Here is a 20517-nt window from a genome sequence, read left to right on the forward strand (position 1 = left end):
ACCTCCCCTGATCTAGATCTGACAACCTTCATGATTAGGTGGGTATATGGTATGTTTCTGTAACCACTACAGCCACATGCTTGTCCAATGCAGGATATCTATCAACTTGTGTCCCCAGGTCTCTTATTACATGTTAAGTACTTAATGGGTTAACACCTATGTGGTAATTGGTGGGCACTTACTGTATATCCACAGGGGTTGACTATATGCTTTTCTGCAATTAGCTTGCTAACATGGCTATGGCACCAGTTGTCTGTTTCTATGTGGCCCTTTTGTAGGATGCTTGTGTCAGCTGGAGGGTCAGATATGGTGGCCAGTTTGTAGTCCTCTGCAAACTTGTTCAGACACAGTCCTTCCATGTTGGCCTGTACCTATGGGACATATATACCAAACGAGGGAGGTCCCAGGACCAAGCCTTGTGGGATGCCAGTTATATCTGGTTTGTAGTCTGACATGGCTGCAGCATTTCTGACCATGTCAGTTCTGTCCTTGGTCTGGTTTGCAACCCCTCTACTGACATAGGGGTTTATATTTAAGCTGGTGAGCTTATCTATAATGAACACGCGGGGTATTGTATGGAAGCCTTTGCAAGGTCTAGCTACGCTGTGTGGACCACATTCCCCTCATCAATGACCTTAATGACTGTTTCAAATGAGTCAAACATGTTTAAGGGGCAGGATCTGCACTTAAGAAAGCCACACTGGGTAGGGTCCAGTGTCAGTAGGTCCCCAATATCTTTATGTCTGCGGTACATGCTGATCCTTTCCATAGCTTTGCAGACCAAGCTTGTCAGGATTCTGGGGTAGTAGTTTGCAGTATCCATTCAGGCAACACCTTTGTTGAGAAGGACCACTGTTGTACACTGCTCTTTGGGTACATATCCTGTGGTAAGGCTTGCATTGAGCAGTAGTGTTATTTGGCATTCCATTCTTCTTGGAGTCCATGTTGGACTCAGCCCAGGACACCATCTCATACCATTGATGCTGTGTGTTTTGCTTTGTAGATGCTGGCTGTTACCTCAGCATCTGCAATGTTAGGGGGCCAGCACTCTGCTGGGATAGATATTTTGCATTTTGGGGGGGGGGGGGTTGCACTGCACCTGTCAGGTTGGATGTTGGCAATATGTGTGTGTGTTTGGTATGTTGTTTGTAATATTTGAGTGATTCAGAGCATATCTGTGAATTCCCAACAAGGTTCCTACCATCAGTTAAGAAAGCCTTGTGATTATCCTTAGTGTCCTATACCATTCGTATCTTCATAGGTTCATAGGTTCATACTAGGCTATCCGCCCTAGGGCATTTATAAGCCTAACAAGAGTGTGTGTGGCTTTTGCCACCCCTTGCTATGTGAATATTATGGCCATTTATGATTTACTTTACTGTGCCTCTGTCTGGACATGACACAGTGAAGACCCCCAGTGTACACCTACGATCATCCGTCCACTTGGCAAGATTCCTGTTGAAGAGAGTCAGTGAGGGGCTCTGCCTAACATGGAGTGGGATTCTGTTCCAGGGTGTAGGGAGCCTCTGGGTTATGTATCTGTACCTCCAGCACATCCTATTTCATTATGTGTTGAGGTTGACATCTCTCACTCTCACAGCTCCGATGGATTTGGGTTTTCTGGGGTGGAGCATAGCCATTACTCCTGTGTTGGACATGGCCTTGTACAACAGGCATACAACGCCTCTGTGTAGGCAGTATGTGACTGTATTCAGCTGGGGTGTCTACAGCCAGGCAGCATATGACATATATTTGAGACCCTTTATCCTCTTGGTGAGGTACCTTTGAGGTCTTTCTAACTGCTGCAGGTGTCGGGTAAGGTACATCCCAAATGAGGCATTGTACTAGATTATGGGTCTGATAAGAGAACAGTATAGGGGCACAATGACCTCTGTTGACATAGATGTGAATCCTTTCATGATACGGTGTCCAATATAGACAGTCTTCCTAGCCACGTTGGCAATGTGAGTGTCACATAACAGGTTACTGTCCACTTGTGTCCCTAGGTCCCTGATTACTCCTTCCATACATAATGGTTTACCACCTATGTGGTAATTTGTGAGTACCTTGTTTGGTATTTGGTGAGGCATTCATACTGTCCAGTGTCTTCAGGATGGCTGGGTGGGGTTCCTGTGTGTGAGAGTGTGGTCTGTAGCATGCTACAGACTGTACAGCAGTTTTGCCTACGATTAGTTGCACATGGGTGGTCTCCGATGCTTCGTGCATTGTCAGTTACCTGGACGTGTGGGTGTCTGTGCTGAATATGGATACTCCCCCTCCTTTTATGTTTTGGTCCAGGTTTTGGGGCCATAACGCATGATATGAGGTATAACCTGGTAGTGCTGGTGTGCTGTCAGGAGCCTTGCTGCAGGTTTCTGTCACTGCACAGACATCAATGTTCTCCATACTGGGGAGGGCCTCGGGAGCATGCATATTGAGGTTTACACTTCTGGCATTGGTCAGCATTACCCTTATGTTTCTTTCCACATGTTTTCTAGGGTGGTGGGTTAGTCTTTTCAGCCTTGCCTATGAAAGGCTCTATGGAGGTGGCAAGAGCCTCATCCAATATCCAGACGCCCAGGGGTAACAGGTGCAAGCCATCCCTGGAACAGCATTGTGGCTTGTCAAGCATGACATCCCAAGCAGACAGACATTGGATCCCCTTGGAATGACACCAGTAATTGTGCCACTTGTTAAAGCTGATCATTCTGTGTTTGTACTGTGGCATCATTTTTGGTAAGGGTAGGATGCTGCACACGGTCAGTGTCATAACGGCCTGGACTACATAATCAGATAGCTCATCTATGTCTCTTTTCATGTAGACCGGGGAGGTACATCTCAGGTCATTCACGCCAGCATGGACAATGACTGCATCATATTTCTACTTGCTTTGGGGTGACCTGCATACTTCTGTTATGTGGTGTATTGTAGCAGCCTACAGGCAGCTTACTGTACCCTTTCCCTTGTTCAGTCTGGTGAGCAGGACAGCAGTGTGTCTGACTATGGAGTCACCTATTACAACTGTATCAGGCATGTTGTTTCTCCTTCTGGCCTGTGACTGTTTGGCACACCAGCTTTGTGTACTATGTGTTGCATGTGCTATGTTTGGAGTTAGTGGTTGCTTGGGTGTCTGCTTTGGAGGCCTCTGTTGATGTGGTGTGTTTGTAATTAGGGCCTCCGGGAATGTTTTTCTGTGTTTATGTCTTTGGTTTGCAGTTGTGATAGGTCTATGTGAGACTGGGTTTGTGGTGTGTGTGGTTACCTTCTCCTCCTGACTAGTTTTGACAGTACTGAGTTGAGAGAGCTCAGCCTCCGGTTTGGATAAATGGTTGCATCTCTCACATATATTTGTATTTCTTGGGGAGGTGAGGGTTGTCTGTGTACTTGGGGCAGGTGTAACATTGCCTCAAGATTCACAGATTCAACTTGTTGTAGCTGGCCTTAGTGGATTGTATGTGTGGACATATTTTATTGCCATACTATTGATCAGTGATTACTTCCCTTTTTATGTTTGCTCTATCATGTAGTAGCTTCCTCATTCTCTTGCATGGTTTGGTAATGGCTGGAGTCCACCATGCCAGATGCCTGCGTGTATGGCATTGTGTCTTGGTTTTATTTGGGATTGCATAATCCAAGCATTCCTGGCAGTGTTCATGGAATGCCTGTATAACAGGTTCTGAGGTGTGGCCCATATTTTGCACCTGCACAGGGCCTTTAGTGGATTCCACATCAGTTTGGAAGAGTGCAACTTTTGCTTTACACATGTCTTTCACTGTGGTTTTCTGGCCAGGGACTGTGGTCAGGATGTGTATATCCAGTGTGATTACTCTATGGTCTGGTCTTACCAGTGAGGGATACACTTCTCATCTTGCCATCCAGTATCCATGTTGCTGATTATCACATCCAGTATGCTTACCCCTCTTGTGGGAGTGGTACGTTGTTCCTGGGCATTTTGGTTTATGGATTCTAGGAACTTTTGTCCTACAGTGTTGGAGCTAGTATAATGCTCCCAGTCTATGTTTGGGTATTTTCAGTCACCCAATATAATGTGGTTTGGAGGGCTTGATATATTCATGTATTCTAACATAGGCCAAGAGCAGTTCCTGGTGTTAGGATGGTAGTCTGTAGCAGGCTATAAACTGGGAGGCAGTTTTAGCCACTGTTACTTGACCATGGCTAGTCCATGCTGCTTCTTGTTGTGATACCAACATGGGGGTGTGGTTATCCTTGACAATTATTGCTAGTCACCCTCCTTTTGTAGCTTGTTCCATGTTTTGAGGCTGTACAGCACAGTATGAGGTGTAACCTGGTAGTGTTAGGGTGCTGTTATGAGCCTTGACCCAGTTTTCTGTTACAGGACAGATATCAACATTCTCCATACTAGGGGTGTTTAGACTGCATGCATCTTGCTGTTTAGACTTCTGGCATTGGGTAGCATTACATCTAGGTTCTTATCCCTTGTGATACCTATGGAGGTGGGTTTGTGTTTTGAGCCTTACCTATTCAAGGCACGCTGTGGGTAACAACAGCCTTTGCCAGTATCCATAAGGCCTGGACTGATAGGTGCACGCCACCACTAGCAGGTGGAGCATCATGTCATGCTCAGCATGTCATCCCAGGCTGGCACACATTGGATCCCCTTTGACTAACTGCAATACTTCAGCCAATTATTGCAATTGATCATCTCATTGTCATATTGTGGCATCATGCTTGGTGAGGGTAGGATGTTAGTCAGGGTCATCAAGTTTGCATATACTACATGGTGTTACATTGCTTAACACATGGCATTCATGCCTCAGGTGGTGCTGCAGGGCTACCTCTGTCGGATGCACATACTACACTCCCTGTACATGTTTGACAGCAGGTTATGTCATTTTAGGCATCCCTGTTATTATATGAGTGAGTCAGAGAGGGGCATCATTCCCAGGGTTCCTACTGAGCCAGTGTATGTGCTATGCGTTGCCTCTTTGCCAAGGCCAGGGCATACTGGGCACGCCTCCTTCTGCCTACTGGGGCAGGCTCAGGTTGTTCCTCCTCTGAGTCACGCTCTGCCTATGATGGCCTTGGCAATGGTGGGGGGCTGTTTGGCCCGGCCCTTATGCTGGTCCTGCTGCAGCTGTCTTCACAAGATCATATTATGTAGCATAGCACATACCATGACAATTTGGGTACATGTAGTTGGTGAGTACTGCAAGGCTCCACCAGATGTGTCCAGACACCGGAACCGTGACTTGAGCAGCCCAAACACACGCTCTATTACATTACGTGTTTGTGCGTGTGCCTCATTATGGCGTTCCTGTTCAGGTGTGTGTGCGTTTCTGATGGGTGTCATCAGCCATGGCTCCAGTGCATAACCTGCATCCCCCACTAGGTGTCCATGTGGGATGTCCTCATTGGCAAATGTCTGGTACAGTTGCGTCAAATGCCAGATATGGGAATCATGGTAGCTCCCAGGGCAGCCAGCACACACATTCATTATTATGCCCTGGGCATCACACACGACCTGGCAGTTGATGGAGGGGAAGCCCTTGCGGTTAATGTAGGCCCTACCCCGCTCACCGGCTGGTGCTTTGATGCGTATGTGCGTGCAGTCTATTGCACCCACTACCTCAGGGTATTCTGCTATTTGCTGGAAGAGACGCATATTGCTGGCCAATACCTCATGGGCATTGGGGAAATATACATGATCACCGACATGTGCAGACATGGCATCAAGGAACTGGTGCAGTACCCTGAATGCTGATGCCTGTGATATCCCCATCATATCACCAGTTGGTCTCTGGAAGGTACCTGTTGCTAGTATTCTTAGGCCAACACATACCTTGGTTTCCACTGGGATGGGTTCCCCTCTGTTGGTTCTGTGTGTGAGGCGTGGCCTGCACAGCTCAACAATTTGCTGCAGGAGGTCTCTGTCCACTCTATAGCGCTCCACTATCTCCAGCTCATGTAACCCGTGGTAGGTGACCCTGGGCCTGTACACTCTTCTCCATCTCCTCACTGTGGGTTGTCTGGCACCATTTGCATTGTCACCACCCTCAGCAAGTAGCCTATGTCTCCTTATGACAGCTATGGCAGCCCCTAGCATTTCTGCTCTGAGTTCAGCTTTTTCAGTTTTCACTTCTAATAGCTTACTCCTGTCTTGCAGTGTCTCTTGAGAGAAACATCCTGCACTGCTGTTTGCAGAGTTTTAAGTGCTTGGCTGGGCTACTATTCTGCCTGTGTAATTGCCTGCTTCTAATTGTTTTCACCTGCTAGCTCCAGCACTATTCCCTGCTAGCTTCCTACTAATTCTGTTGCTTCCTGTTTCCTTTCTGTTTCCTCAGGGGTGAGCAATGCGCATACCAGCAGAAATATGCTCACAGTGGCTTACACGTGTGCACACATGCTTACACAGTTTAGAATTGTCTTATTCAGGTTAAAACGCACGCACACCAGCGCAAACAGTCTTACAAGTCTGCCAACAGGCTCCCACATGCTCAGTCTGCCTTACACGCCCGCACACTGCCCTACTCGCGCCTCATGGTGCACACACGTGCGCATGCACGCCCAGCAAGAAACTTTGGTGTAAGCAACAGTGTACACCTTCCATTTCTTGACTTTCCCATGCTTATCTTGTGGCACTCCTCTTTCCATGATATGTGTCTGACATCTGTCATGTAACACTGACCTCCAATGAACTGCATTTCTTTCTGCCATTCCCCCCTGTGATGTCACCTATCTCCTACTCTATTCCTCCCCCTTATGTATCTCTTACACTACTCAGAATGTGCTCATTTGCTATGTGACAGTGGAATTCAGTATCCTAACACTCATTTACATCAGATTGCCTACTAATGCTTAGTTACATGTCTTAGACTCAGCTTCCCCCCTTAGCAACCACTAAACGGTGGCCATGTTGTTTTTGGTCTGCTGGTCCCTGCATTCTAAATCCATGTATTGCATAAAACCCACATTTACCTTAATTTTTATGTTTTATATAGCGCAGCCTGTTTGCGTTTATTTCTCATATTTGCATCGGGGTACCTTGCCAATGGTCACATATTTGGCCATTGGCATGCTGCCTGACACATATGCACCCTTTATTTGGAGCTGACATGGCTCCATTGTGTTATTTGCAGAAACGTACTCAGTTGTCAACTGAGTACATTTTTGCAGCTAAAACGGCTCTTACACAGGCTGCTTTGGGCTTCCTGGATCGCTAATCTACCTCATTTGCATGCCTTTCGGCTGCAAGTGAGGTGATTAGCATATCCACACCAACTCCGTGTAAGAGACGTTTTAGCTGGTCTCTTACACGGAATTTCGGGCTGTTCCTGGATTGCGAGATCTGCATGGAGTCTTCCACTACTCTTAGACTCCGTGCAAGCCTTCGTGGATCCTGCCCTGTGCCATTTAAAATTTGCAAACATTAAGTAAGAAGTTGAAAACATTCTTTTCAAATGTAGACAAAGCCTACCTCTTATACCCATTTTCATAATTACTGCGTACGTTACAGGTTCTAATTAAGTCATAGCCTAATTCCTCCTACTTCCTGAAAAAAAATGTCTTAGTATCTTCATATGTGTTTTTAATTCTTTTAAATATTAATAAACCAATATTCACTTCTGAAAGACTTTTTCATACATCTATCACAGCTCTTTGAAAGCACTCCTTGCATATCCCCTTAAACTGTCCACTGTTAGTTTTCCAATTATTTGTTCTTATCCTTGTAAATATTGTCTTGTGAAATATCCTAGCCTCATGAAATATGCTAATTTCCCTGAGGCATATCTTCTGAAAGGATATGTTATATTGTAGAATGTTAGTGACTGTTCCTAACTTAGGGACAGGCAAGCAGGTAAGAATTAACAAGAAACAGTTGCAGATCAGTTAATTTAAAGCCTTGTGACCTGAGAGTGTGCAGATACATAACTGTTGTGCCCCAGATGGACTCTGCAAGGAGAATAGTGCTCTAGAAGGAAGGGAATCTACAAGGCATTCATGTGAGTGAAAGAAGCAGAAACCGCTTAAAGGATTGCCCACTTGGGTATAAACCTTTGCGTGAGGAAGTAGAACAAGAAGACACTTTGTGTTATACCTGCCTGTGAAGAACTGTAAGGGAGAAGGTGATCCCTGCCAATGAAAGACAGGTTTCTGGAACTTACTGTCTGTCTTGTAATGTCTCTGTAGGTACTGTTCATTTATGTTTACAAGCTACTTAGCCAAAGCCAAGTGGGAAGGGAACACTGTATTCAGTTGCATGTGTCTTTCTCATTTTTCCCGTTTGGACAAGACAGTAAGATGGCTGAACAGAGAGAAAAGTATTATTATTATTATTTTTTTTTACAGTTTGTTTTACATAGTAATGCTTCTTTTAGTTAGCTTCATAAAATGTAGATGTAATAATAAGCTAAAGTAACACTGTGCTACTTCTGTTCCACAGCATCCAGTGACTGGGCTTCTTCAATGCTTAGAAAGGTATTTAACATCAAATTTATTTATTTTTATATCATTTACCAATTGTTTACTGGGAAAGTCCAACTGGGACAGTGCCCATTTTCAGTGGAGTCCTGGGGAGAAATGCTCAAGATGCATGTCTTTGGAATGTGGGAGAAAATTGGAGCACACCCACAGGGAGGACATACAGACAGAAGGCACTCCAGCCGAGAATTGAACTTAAGAACCTCTTCCTGTGAGGCAACAACACAAACTGCTGCACTACTGCGCCACCCAGTGTGGTTGGTACAAAATCCTAGATTTTGAACCAACCTCACTAAACAGTGGACATGTGACAAAGATGTTTTTGGTAAAATTCTCCAAATTATATTTTGAATCCTGAAGAAATCATGGTGATATGCCTTGCTGTTATTTTCTGAATTTCAAAGACACAGTCCAAAGACTGGGTTATATAATTTTAAAAATGATGATTTAGTTGTAAAATTAGTTTAATTTAATTCAGTTGGATTTTACTGATTAACCTGACAAATGAACTATTCTGTTTCATATTCTTTTCAGCCACACCCAAACCAAATATATACTTGGACCAGTCAGCCGTTATACTTTTGGGGAATGGTTTGGACAAAACAAAAGAACCCAGAAAAAAAAGACAGTGAAAGAACATATATGACAGTCTACATTGTCTGGAGCTTTGTATTTTCCCAATGGTAAGCCACAAGGAGTGGCACTATGTGGTTATGCAAATCCAGGGCTTTCAGGATGACTATGGTAATGTAGAGGACGTTTTATAAACACTCCCCCATTGCAAAAGCCTATCATCTGTAACACATAAGCAATAGGGAGACAGCTAATATTCAGATAAACTACTTCAGATGTTTACTTATGAGTACAATTCACAGACATGAATCTGTACTAAGCTCATTTGCATACTAAGTGCGTAAATGGCCTGAACTTATGCCAGCAAGCAGCAGTTTACCATGGTAATATGGAGATGTGAAAGGAAGGGAAAAAAGAAATGTGTACTGCCATACATTTTAAAAGGAGATACAGTTATTGACTTAACTTAAATAAATTGCTTTTATTGTATGTTAATGCTTGTGCATACTTGGAGAAAGTGCTAAAGGGGTCATAGGAGGAAAATATTTCATTTTGGAGTCAGTCAAGGGCTTGTGCAGACATGGATATAGATATACTACTGGAGTGGTCCTTGGGTGAACTGTTTCATTTTGTTTTTGCTTGTGTGTACTCGAACATACTACTGAAGGGGTTGCTGAGGGAAATAATTCATTTATGTACCAAGTAAATAGTTGTGCATGCATGATCATACTGTTGAGATGATTGCCGGGCAAAATAATTCATTTTGTGTCATTATTAGTGCTTGTGCATACTTAAGGCAAACTACTGAAGGGATTGCTACGGGAAATAATTTGTGATTGAAGAAAGTGCTTGTGCATACTTGGACAAATTACTTATGGCATGGCTTGGGGCAAGTTTGCAGACTATAACTCTAATATCAAAGGCTAAGCATTGTTTTTAACCACCTCATTAGCATACACTGCTTGAAAACATTTCTCATTTGCATCTTATTACTTTTAAGGCATTTTTGTATTAGCATAAATGGCCTCTATGAATCCTACCTTTGCTACACTCCTTCGTAAGCATCAGGGATACCCCTATCACATTTGCACAAGCGACTGTAAATACCACCCATAAGCTTTTCATAGTCAGTAAGTGTAGGTCAGGATTGAACTTTGGAACCTGGAACTATGAAGCATCCATCCTTATCCTTTTGAGTCACTACTATAATTATTCTAGAAGTCTTGCAAAACTTTGAATCCCTGAATCTTAAAGAACTTGTTTTTACAAACCTTTAAAAAAATGCTTTCTTGCACCAAACTGTGAAAATGAAACAAACATGAAGCCCTGTTCTTTGCAACAGTTTGAGGAAGTACATTTCATCCCTAAAAAAAAAAAAAAAATCACATGGGATTTAAATACAATATCGCCTTCATAAAGGATTTAAAGAGCACATGATTACAAACTTTAACGCATACAGGCATGCATATGTCCATTAACATCTACCTTCCCTATGAAGTCTCATGGAAATCTTCCAAACTTACTACTGCAGAGGCAGCTTCCACCCTGGTTTCTCCCTTCAGACTTCATTGTCCTGGAGACTCTTAACCAGGCTCCTTCCTTGATCAAAGACTCAGGAAAACTGAAATATAGCTTCTACGTGTTTCTCTGTCCCTTATAATTATTTATTTAGTTCTTTAATACTTTGATTTAATGGGTGAGTTAGCTGGTATACTCACCCTTTTCAATCATGAGCTGGGTACAAACGAACAAAAAGAATCAAACAATGCAGTACAAATTGTAGAAACACAAGCAGGTAAACATGATATTACAACTGTGTAATATTTTCAATACAAACATTAATTACAGTACATTACATACAATACACCCAAGTGCAGAGAATGCATTCTAAACATAAAGTTTTACTTTTCTAGAAGGAATGGTAGAAAGGTATAATATTAGCAGTACAATAATATGGTAATGCAATAGAGAGTGTGGGCTGTTGATGGTATAGTAACATTATAATCCTACTATAATGCATGAGTGGTGGGTTAACTAGTATCATGGAAGCAAGTTCCACTTAACAGCTTCCTTCCCTCTCAAGCTTCATGGACATCTTACAAACTTAATGCTGCTGAGGTGGCCCTCCAGCTTGGTCACTCCCTTTAGACTTTTCCCTTGTAGTCCAGGTCCCAAAAGGCACCTTTAGCCTTAAAGGCATAGTGCAGCATCAGCGGCAGCCACAATGCCAGTGGCAAAACCCATATTAATCAGTCAAAATATCATACATTAGTAAATATTAGTAAATATGCTAGCATCTCATAAATGATGGTGTATATTTTTTGGCATTCTGGTAAATGGCCATAAGTTAGCTATTGAACAGAAGCCATTTGCTGAAGTTGGAGAGAGAACTGTGGTGAAGAGTATGACTAGTACATGTTTGAAGCGACATGGAATAACTTTAATAGTAACTGAATGCTTGTAGATGTAGGTTGTTCATGGCGTTGCAGTGTACCATTTACAAATATGGGCATAAAGGATATGGAACAGAGTTGTCATTTTTATCAATTTTATTTCATAGACCCGTTTATTGTAATTTTGTATTTGTTATTTTTGAATAGTTTAAAACAAGGGTATTATTCAGTCTTAAGTAATTCCTGATGAGCATGCATAGATGTGACCATCAATACTGATATGGGAGAAGACAGTTTTATGTAGCAAGCTTTAGAGAGTACGTTTTTAGCTCCTGTTGTTGAATGTTAAGCCAAAATGTATTTGGCTGGCTAAAGTAACTTGCTTGAAAATTACAAGAATATTATACTTTGGTTATATTAGTACAAGTTCCCTCATCCTTTTTTTTAAATGTTGGTAGCATAAATACTTTTTTTTTGGTTAGAGAAGTCCTTTTTCCATTCATTCCATGCCCTATGCCTTTTTTTCATAAGCTTTGGAATAAGAGGAAAGGTGTTACATTATTTATTATCAAGAAAAGAGCATTGCCTCTATTTCTTCTTCTTAAGCATGGAAGGTGCAGTCAAAACCAGTGAAATAGTGACTTGGGGTATTTTTTATTTACCCATGATTCTGTTACTCTAAAAATGTCTGGATTGTACATGAAGGGGAAGACCGAGCATATTGATGCCTGTTCTTTTTGCTTCTAGCTTTCACAGATGTTTATGAGGCAGCTAATTTGTTGGAGGGTTACGTGAGAAGAAGTTGCAGTACTGATAATGTAGCTGGAGATTGTTTTGAAACAGCTGTGGATGAGGAGCATGTTTATTAAGTAATGTCTAGGTCATAGATTTCCTAGTGATAATTTTCTAAAGAATGAGTTTGACAGCTCCCACTGCCTCTGTAATGCTCACTAGTAATCATTGCTGTTGTCATGTCTGTTACAGCTGGGCATTCTAGGGTCAGTTGGGAATAAACAGATGCTTTAAGAATGCATATTAATAAGAAGAATATTTCATATAAAACATTTTAAATTTCACTAACTGGAAAATGCAAAAATGTTAAAAAAATATTATAAATGGTGCAACTGTAGCAGTTAAAACAGTTATTTCATTCGATAATGCAGATTTTTTTTCAAATCTGAGGACATATAAATGAATATGCTCTTGTCAAAGAAATGTTTCTGCATTTTTTTTCTGCTTTCTGAAGACACATTTGTTTGCAGATAAAATTAAATATGCACAGTAAACAACATATGGGTGCTACTTAAGTATGTTTATTCCTTCAGGTTTTGATATTTCTGCTATTAAGTTCATGTGCATTTGTCACTATATGTGACAGCCAAGCAGACTGTGGCATTTCAAGTTTGCAAACATTAATCAGGTAGATACATGAAAATGTGGTTTTCAATGTAGACAAAGGCCACCTATTTTCCCAGTTTCATAATTACAGCATAAGGTAGAGGTCCCAATTAAGCTGTAGCCTAATTCCTCCTACTTCCAAAAATATTCAGTGAGCATCTGTCATATGTAATTTTGTCAATATTTCTAAACCAAAATCATTTTCAAAAATGCTGTTTCATGCATCTGTCACAGCTCTGTTAAAAGACTGCTATTCACACTACCCTAAAAGGTCCACTTGTACTCTTTCAGTTATCACTTCCTGTCCTTGCATACATTCTTTTATTAAATAACTAATTTTATGGAAATGTACTAAACTGCCTGAGGCATTTAAAATTCTGCATTGTTTGCTTATTCCTCATTATTTCTGAAAGGGTATAAATAATTGTGAATGTTAGTTGCTGCTCCCTTTAAGTACATTTATTGAAGGACAGACAAGCAGATTAGAATTAACAGGAAACAGTTGCAGATAGGGATATGTAAATCCCAGTGACGTGACAGTGTGCAGATTTCTAACCTTTGTGTCAGAGAAGGGTCCCAGATAGACTCGGCAAGACGTGTGCACCAGAGGGAAGGAAATCCAGAGAACACTCCTATGGGTGAAAAGAGTGAAAGTCATTTGAAGAAGAGAACATATGGATATATACATGCTTGTGTGAAAGTCCAGCAGGAAGGCACTTCAGGTTATCCCTGTCTGTGAGGAAATGCATGGAGAAGGTTATCTCTGCCAGTGAAAGAGAGAAGCTTATTGGAACTGACTGGCTGTCTCGTCAGGTTTCCATAAATACTGTTCATTTATGTCTGCCAGCTGCTTAGACGGAACCTAGTGGGTAGGGGACAATGTATTTTGTTGTTAAGAAATATTGCATGTGTCTTGAATTATGTAAAGCCTACAGAGTATGAGCATTCTCCAGAGAAAAACATTTAATTGAGACCACAACAGACTGAATACTGTAGAATGAACTTCTATTCTAAGCCTACATTTTTCTGTTTTTGTTTAACTTTCTTGTAAATAAATATAAACTTCAGGATGGAAATCTGGTTCCAATGACTAGTTCAACTATTGAAAATAAACCTATATGCTGCACTTGTGTCTCCAGCAGGCAGAAACTTCATTTTTTTTTCATGTTCTGCTTTATTTGAGTAATGTTCTCCACTAGAATATCAAAGTACTTGCTTACAGTGTATATAAAGGGACTATGCTCAGCAGTCGAATGGAACTTCCATCGAATGGCTAAACATCGAACCCTACCTATCGAACATGCATTCAGCTAATGTTCATTTCATTGATGGGTAAAGCAACTAGATGGCCACCACTTCCTCGTCTGCCCTTTTCCAAACTGTAGTGCAGTCTCGGAGTTGGTATATATAGTTGGGGGTGTGGGGGCAAAGCCCCTACCTGGGTGAGTTTGAAATAGTGCAGTGGGGCAAACAGGGAAGTGGTGGTCAACTATTCACTTTCCCCATCAATAAAATGAATGTTTGCTGAATGAAAGTTCAATGGATAGGGTTTGATGTTCAGATGTTCAGCTGTTCGATGGAAGTTCCATTCGATGGCTGAACATAGACCTGTATATATATATATATATATATATATATATATATATATATATATATATATATATATATATATATATATATATATATATATATATATATATATATATATATATATACACACACACATGTACATATACATACATCTGTGTGTGTGTGTATGTGTATATATATATATATATATATATATATATATATATATATATATATATATATATATACAGCTATATGGATATATAGCTATATGGATCTACTTTACAAGCTTGAAGTTTCAAAACTTCAAACTGCAAATGGTCGAGACCATAAGATCAAAGTTTTAAAACTTTGAAATTGTAATAAAAAAAAATAAAAACAAAATAACTTCTGTTTTTACATTTTTGCAGGGGGGCAAGCCCCCCCTTCACCCACCGCACCCCCTGCTAAGTAAATATACTAACTCCAAGAATGCACTACAGTAAGGAAAATGGTACATTTCCCATTCTGCACTACACAGTGAGCTCAAAACGTTCAAAGTTTCAAAATTTCAATCTTTTAGTCTCAACCATTTGCAGTTCGAAGTTTTGAAACTTCGAGCTTGTGAAGGAAATCTATACATATATATATATATATATATATATATATATATATATATATATCTATATATACACATGTATGTCTTTATATGAATGTATATATAGATATATATATATCTAAATAGATATCTATGTGCTGTGCAAGAAACTTGTTAACTACTCTGGATTATAGCTGGCTCTGTGGAGTGAATACTCTGGGACTGCTGATAGGCATAACCTTTATTGGTCCACATAGTTTTTTCCATTCAAAAAGCTTGTGGTATGGTGTATTTGCCCACTTCATTCATCTGATTAAGTATGTCATTTTGTGAATTTAAAGGGCTACAAAATCATTACAAAACACTAATTATACAATTAGTTGTAACCATCAGGCTTTATATTGCTACACAGTAGAGGAATCCAGGGAATGTATCCTTAGTGGATCAGGGCAAAGTCATTGGTGTTTATGCCCAGTGGGTCTTTGACGTAGTGAACTTGGGAATCTTGGCCAGCACTGCTAGCCATCTACATATGTTGTTCAGCTTTCCTCACTAAAGCATAAGAAAGGGTCTTACTTTTTGTATAACGTTCCTTGATATATCTGGTTTAGACTGTGATGATAAGAGGTATTGCCAGCTATGCCAGGAGATGTAGGGCAGTCAATGTGTAACATATGCCAGCATAGCTAGCTGGAGTTTTGTAAAGAATTATATGTTATTTGTATATCAAAATTATTTTTACAGGTGCTTGTGTTGAAAATGTAAGTGTAAAGCAGCTTGTGTTAAAAAATGTAGCAGCAATGGGTCCTGCTGGACAGAAAAAAAGATATACACCTGTATGTCAGACTGTATTATAACAGTTGAAATTAATATTGTAGCAGAGGATACTGGAAGAGAAGAGAGTAATCTCAGTCCAACTAACTTTGAAAAATAGTCTGAAAATAAATTACTTAATTTAGGCCATAAAAATTGTATCTTACAGTTCTGATTGCAGCCAGAGACGAAATGTCTGTAAAAACAAGTACTAGAAATCCTGTTGTATTGTACTTAGCAGAGATCAAATTGCTACATGTTGAAATGGTTTTATGGCTTCCAGATGCTATAACACATCTTAGCAAAGCTCTATCTTTGTTTATAGTAACACATATGTGAGAGATTCTGGTTCAGTTTCTAGTAAAGGGGGGGTAGTATGGGATCTAAAAGTCAGATGACCAGATGAACGTGATGTCATTCTGTAATCCAGCACTGAAATGATGTTTTAATACTAGACAAGACAGAAGTCTCAGAGAAGTCTGTTTTTTGGAACCTGACATAGAAGGATCTCTCATTCACTTCATATTGCCTTGCTTTAGTAAGTAACCAGGGAACAGTAATTCTTTAGATTAGTCAGGAGAGTATAGTGAGATTAGTGTTTTTCTGTATGTGTGTGAATCTATTCATCTATGTTATTTTAATATTTCCTGTGACTGAAACTCTGGTGTTTATTGTAAATAGATATTTAGTATTTTCATGTTATTATATTACTTATTATTAAATATATTTAAACTTTTCATTGTGGCTGGTCTTCTAGGGTGGCCGCAGTGGTGCAGCAGTTACCGTTGCTGCCTCACAGCAAGAAGTTGTCCAGTTCAATTCTCAGCTGGGGTGCCTTCTGTGTGGAGTCTGCATGTTCTCCCTGTGGTCACGTGGGTTTCTTCCCACATCCCAAAAAATGCTGTAGGTGGATTGGACACTCTAAAAATTAGCACTATGTGTGAGTGTGTGTGCCTTCTTTGGAAGGTTGGGCGCCGGGTTGGCAACTCGCCACTGTAAAACTCCACTGCCAATCGTTCTGCAGACTATTGTTCCACTGTGGCAACCCCTAACTGGAATAAGCTGAAAGGAGATGATGATGATTGCGGCTAGTCTTCTAGAGAATGTTTTAACCTTTGAGAGAACTTATATTTATTTTGCTGACACTGTGGCTGCTCCTGGAAGCCTTAATGGATTGGTCAAACACTAGCATTTGTATTAGTATTAATTTTACTCAGGATAATTGGGTGCCCTTGTAAGATCCTTAGAGTAGCTGGCTTTGAAGTGTTCTGGTGGCAGTATCTACCTTATGTGTGTGCATGTGAAAATCAAATCTCAAAGAGTGTGTGTGGCACTTACTTGGAGCAGGGTCACAGAGCACTGGTTTCACAGAGAGAGTGATGGAGAATTTCTTGGGAGACTCAGCTGAGAACTCAAATCAGTAGCTGTGCCAGTGGGGAGTCTTATTGGGGGCATGGAGAGAAAGAGAGGGAAACCAAGAAAACAGATTGAGTGTGTACCCTGTATGCTCTTAAGGGAAATTGTGCTTACTGTAGAGAGCTGTATCTGGACATTCTGTGTATATCTAGATTTGTTCCAAGTTAATGTCCCTCACCAGTGTCAATGGTGAGGATTCGGGCTCCTTAATTACTGGCCCAGAGTGGGTGTGTCAAACTGACTACTTTCTGGTATGTTGTAAATTATTGTTGCATACTTATGTTAATATTGTTCTAGCTATGTTGTAGTATGGTGTAAAATACCTATGATCTGGATTTGCAATGAAAATGTTGATAATGAATTTTGGTAGAAAAACTGGAAAAAATAGTTGAAGTGCTGATAAACTTTAATAAAACTTTAGTAGTTTCTAATACAGATCTGTCCACAGTTAGTATGCTAGAGGAAGGTAATCTTTGCCAATGGAGCTTATTATCTGTCTTGTGAAAACTGAGTAAACATTTATGTTTGCCAGAACCATGTAGGAATGGGATACTTCATTTGATTGTTAAGGCATACTTCGTCTGTTTTGAAATATAAAACATAAACCGTATGAAAACAATAAAACAGAGTATATGAGAGGGGAATATACCAAGCTTGAACAGCAATTTGCAAGATAGTAATTGTCTTCAATATATCAAAAAAAAAACTGACATAGTACATTTTCAAAAAGTTTGGGCTACCAATGAAAGCATAGTTGTGGTGCAACATTATGAAAGATACAAGGTGGCCGAAAAAAGACATACATTCCCTTGATTAGTAATTGCATGCATTAAGTAAGAGTATATGTTTTAAAATTATTCAGGAGAAAGTTTTCTTTTATGCATTGCTGGGAATAACCATGAACGGTGAACACTATTATAGTATGCATATAATATACCCCAATAAATAAATAGGATGGTCAATGATTTAAATGCTTTTATTTAAGCTAATATGAGAACAGGGAATGATGAAAGCATCCTGGCAATTGAGGATTTAAAAGCAAAGACAAAACAATATAAAAATCATACTGGTTATGTGAGGAATGATAAAAAAATTAAATAACTTTGTTCAGAAACTGTTAAACATTGTTGTCAGAAATTATGCAATCATCTGTAATAGATTTAAATAAGAACAGGTAATTTATTCTCATATACAATTTAAAAAATTGTAGGCCAGTAGTTTAGTATTTAATAGCAGGCGCTGAGTCAAAAATAAATTGCCAATTAAAGATGTATGTAAGAGTTAAAAGTGTGCATTTTCCTTTGAGGGTTGGAATAAAAATTAAAAATAACAAAACTAGAATACTCAGCAGACAAATAAACTATTAATAGATTAAAATATCTTACTGCAACCAATTACAATCAGCAAATAATATGCTTTCATCTGGGGAAACATGATGGACTTAATTTTTAAAATTCATCAAGCAATTAATGGAAGTATAAAGGTAATAATAGTAATAATAATAATAATATAACTATGTGTAACATGATGAAAACTTTCAAAAGAAACATGAAGAAGTAGCAAAGAAATTAGTAAAATTAAAAAATAAATTATGGCATGTTATAAACAGAGAAAATAATTTCAGGAAGTTAATAAGAAAGTGAAAACTTTTATGAGAAAATTACAAGAAATGTTCGGTTCTATTCATGTAAATGACAGCTAAACCCTTTGAAAAGTGACAGAAAAATTGAAAGGGGTTAAACCATTTATGGGAAATTTGTGGATTGACCATAAGGAATTAAACTTTTTCTGTCATGATAAATGTAAAAATGAGATTCTAAGTGAAATTTGCAGAAATTAATGAAATGTAGAAAGAGAATATCATATCTCACATTTAAAAAAAAATACTTGTAAATATGTTGTGGGATTTCTATGTGCATTTCAACTTTAAAAGTACATTGATAGAGCATGATTTTAATGTGGTTGTCCAGTGGTGTTTAAAAATTGGTCGATGGTGTCCTTATTAGTTTTGATGAATTTCCAATGAATGTACAAGAAACAAAAGTACTGTTTTTATAATGTTGCTAAACTTATTTCTTTGAGTCACATTAAAAGTTTTTGTTGTGATTAATTTTGTTAGGTGTTGTATAATTTTGGCTTCCTGGTGTTGCAGTAGACTAGGGGTCTGATCTTTTATGTTCAAGTCATTTTGTGGATTCCTTTCCTGGAGATTTTTTATTATGAAATAAAAAAATGACATTTGCTTTTTAAAAAATGTACATGATTATATTTCTTTCATCAACATTTTAAAGGAGTGAAAGGTGCAATGAAATTAAGAAAATCTTTAGAATTACATGTATAATGCAGGATATAAAGTAAAACATAAATAAAATCTTCTTAGTTTAAAAAAATCTTAAATATCTTTAATGCCTGTAAAACATTTACATTGACACACTAAAGGACCACTCGACTTGAAAAATATTTTTGTTTAAGTGGGTTCTTCAGCTGGGGCAGGCTAATTAAAATGAGATGTGAGAATTTGAAGACAGTAGGAGTAATGAAAACATGAAGAGGGAAAGGATGCTATAGCATGAAAGGTACCAGAAGGAAAAAATAAGGATATAGAGAAAATGATGGTTGCTCATGAAAACAGTACAAACCCAAATCCAATAATGGAATGACAGCTAAACAAGGACCAGAAAAGAGGTAAGTATTGAGGAAGTTGTCTAAAAAGATGTTATAAATATAGGTTGCATATAATAAAGCCATGCAAAGATTTATAGTAAGAACAGTAACTACTGAAATTAACAACTGCAAAAAGAGACCAGTAAGTTAGTAGGGTAGGGAGGTTTGTGAAAGTTTAATTTATACATAAAAGTGCTGTGTGCATAAAATACTAATTAGAAAAAGACACAGATACAGAGTGGGAATTTTTTGTTGGTAAAATAATGTCATCTGGAACTTAAATAAGGTTACTCCCCTGGAACAGTTCCACTTGGTAGAAAATCACTGGCATGTAAACTTAGATTTCTTGTATTATGGTCTGACAGATTCAGGTGCAAAATTCTTAACACCAATAAGCTTATGTTTTGATAGATTCTTTCCAAATGTAATTTTTCTCCTGATGGATTGAAGGAGGCTATTCAATATCAGTCATAATCCAGTAGGTGTCCTGGCACTCAGCATGACAGCAACACACACAGACAGAAGGAATTATCAAAAGTTTTGTTTGCAAAGGAGATAAGAGGGATTTTTATTTTTTAGTGAAATTAGGTCAGTTACTCTGTCTCTCAATCCAGCAAATAAATTAAAAGTCTGTCTCTTGTTATCATCTTGATA

Source organism: Protopterus annectens, chromosome 12.part0 (assembly GCF_019279795.1).
Source record: "Protopterus annectens isolate FY-2018-M chromosome 12.part0, PAN1.0, whole genome shotgun sequence".
In the NCBI taxonomy this organism is placed as follows: domain Eukaryota; kingdom Metazoa; phylum Chordata; order Ceratodontiformes; family Protopteridae; genus Protopterus; species Protopterus annectens.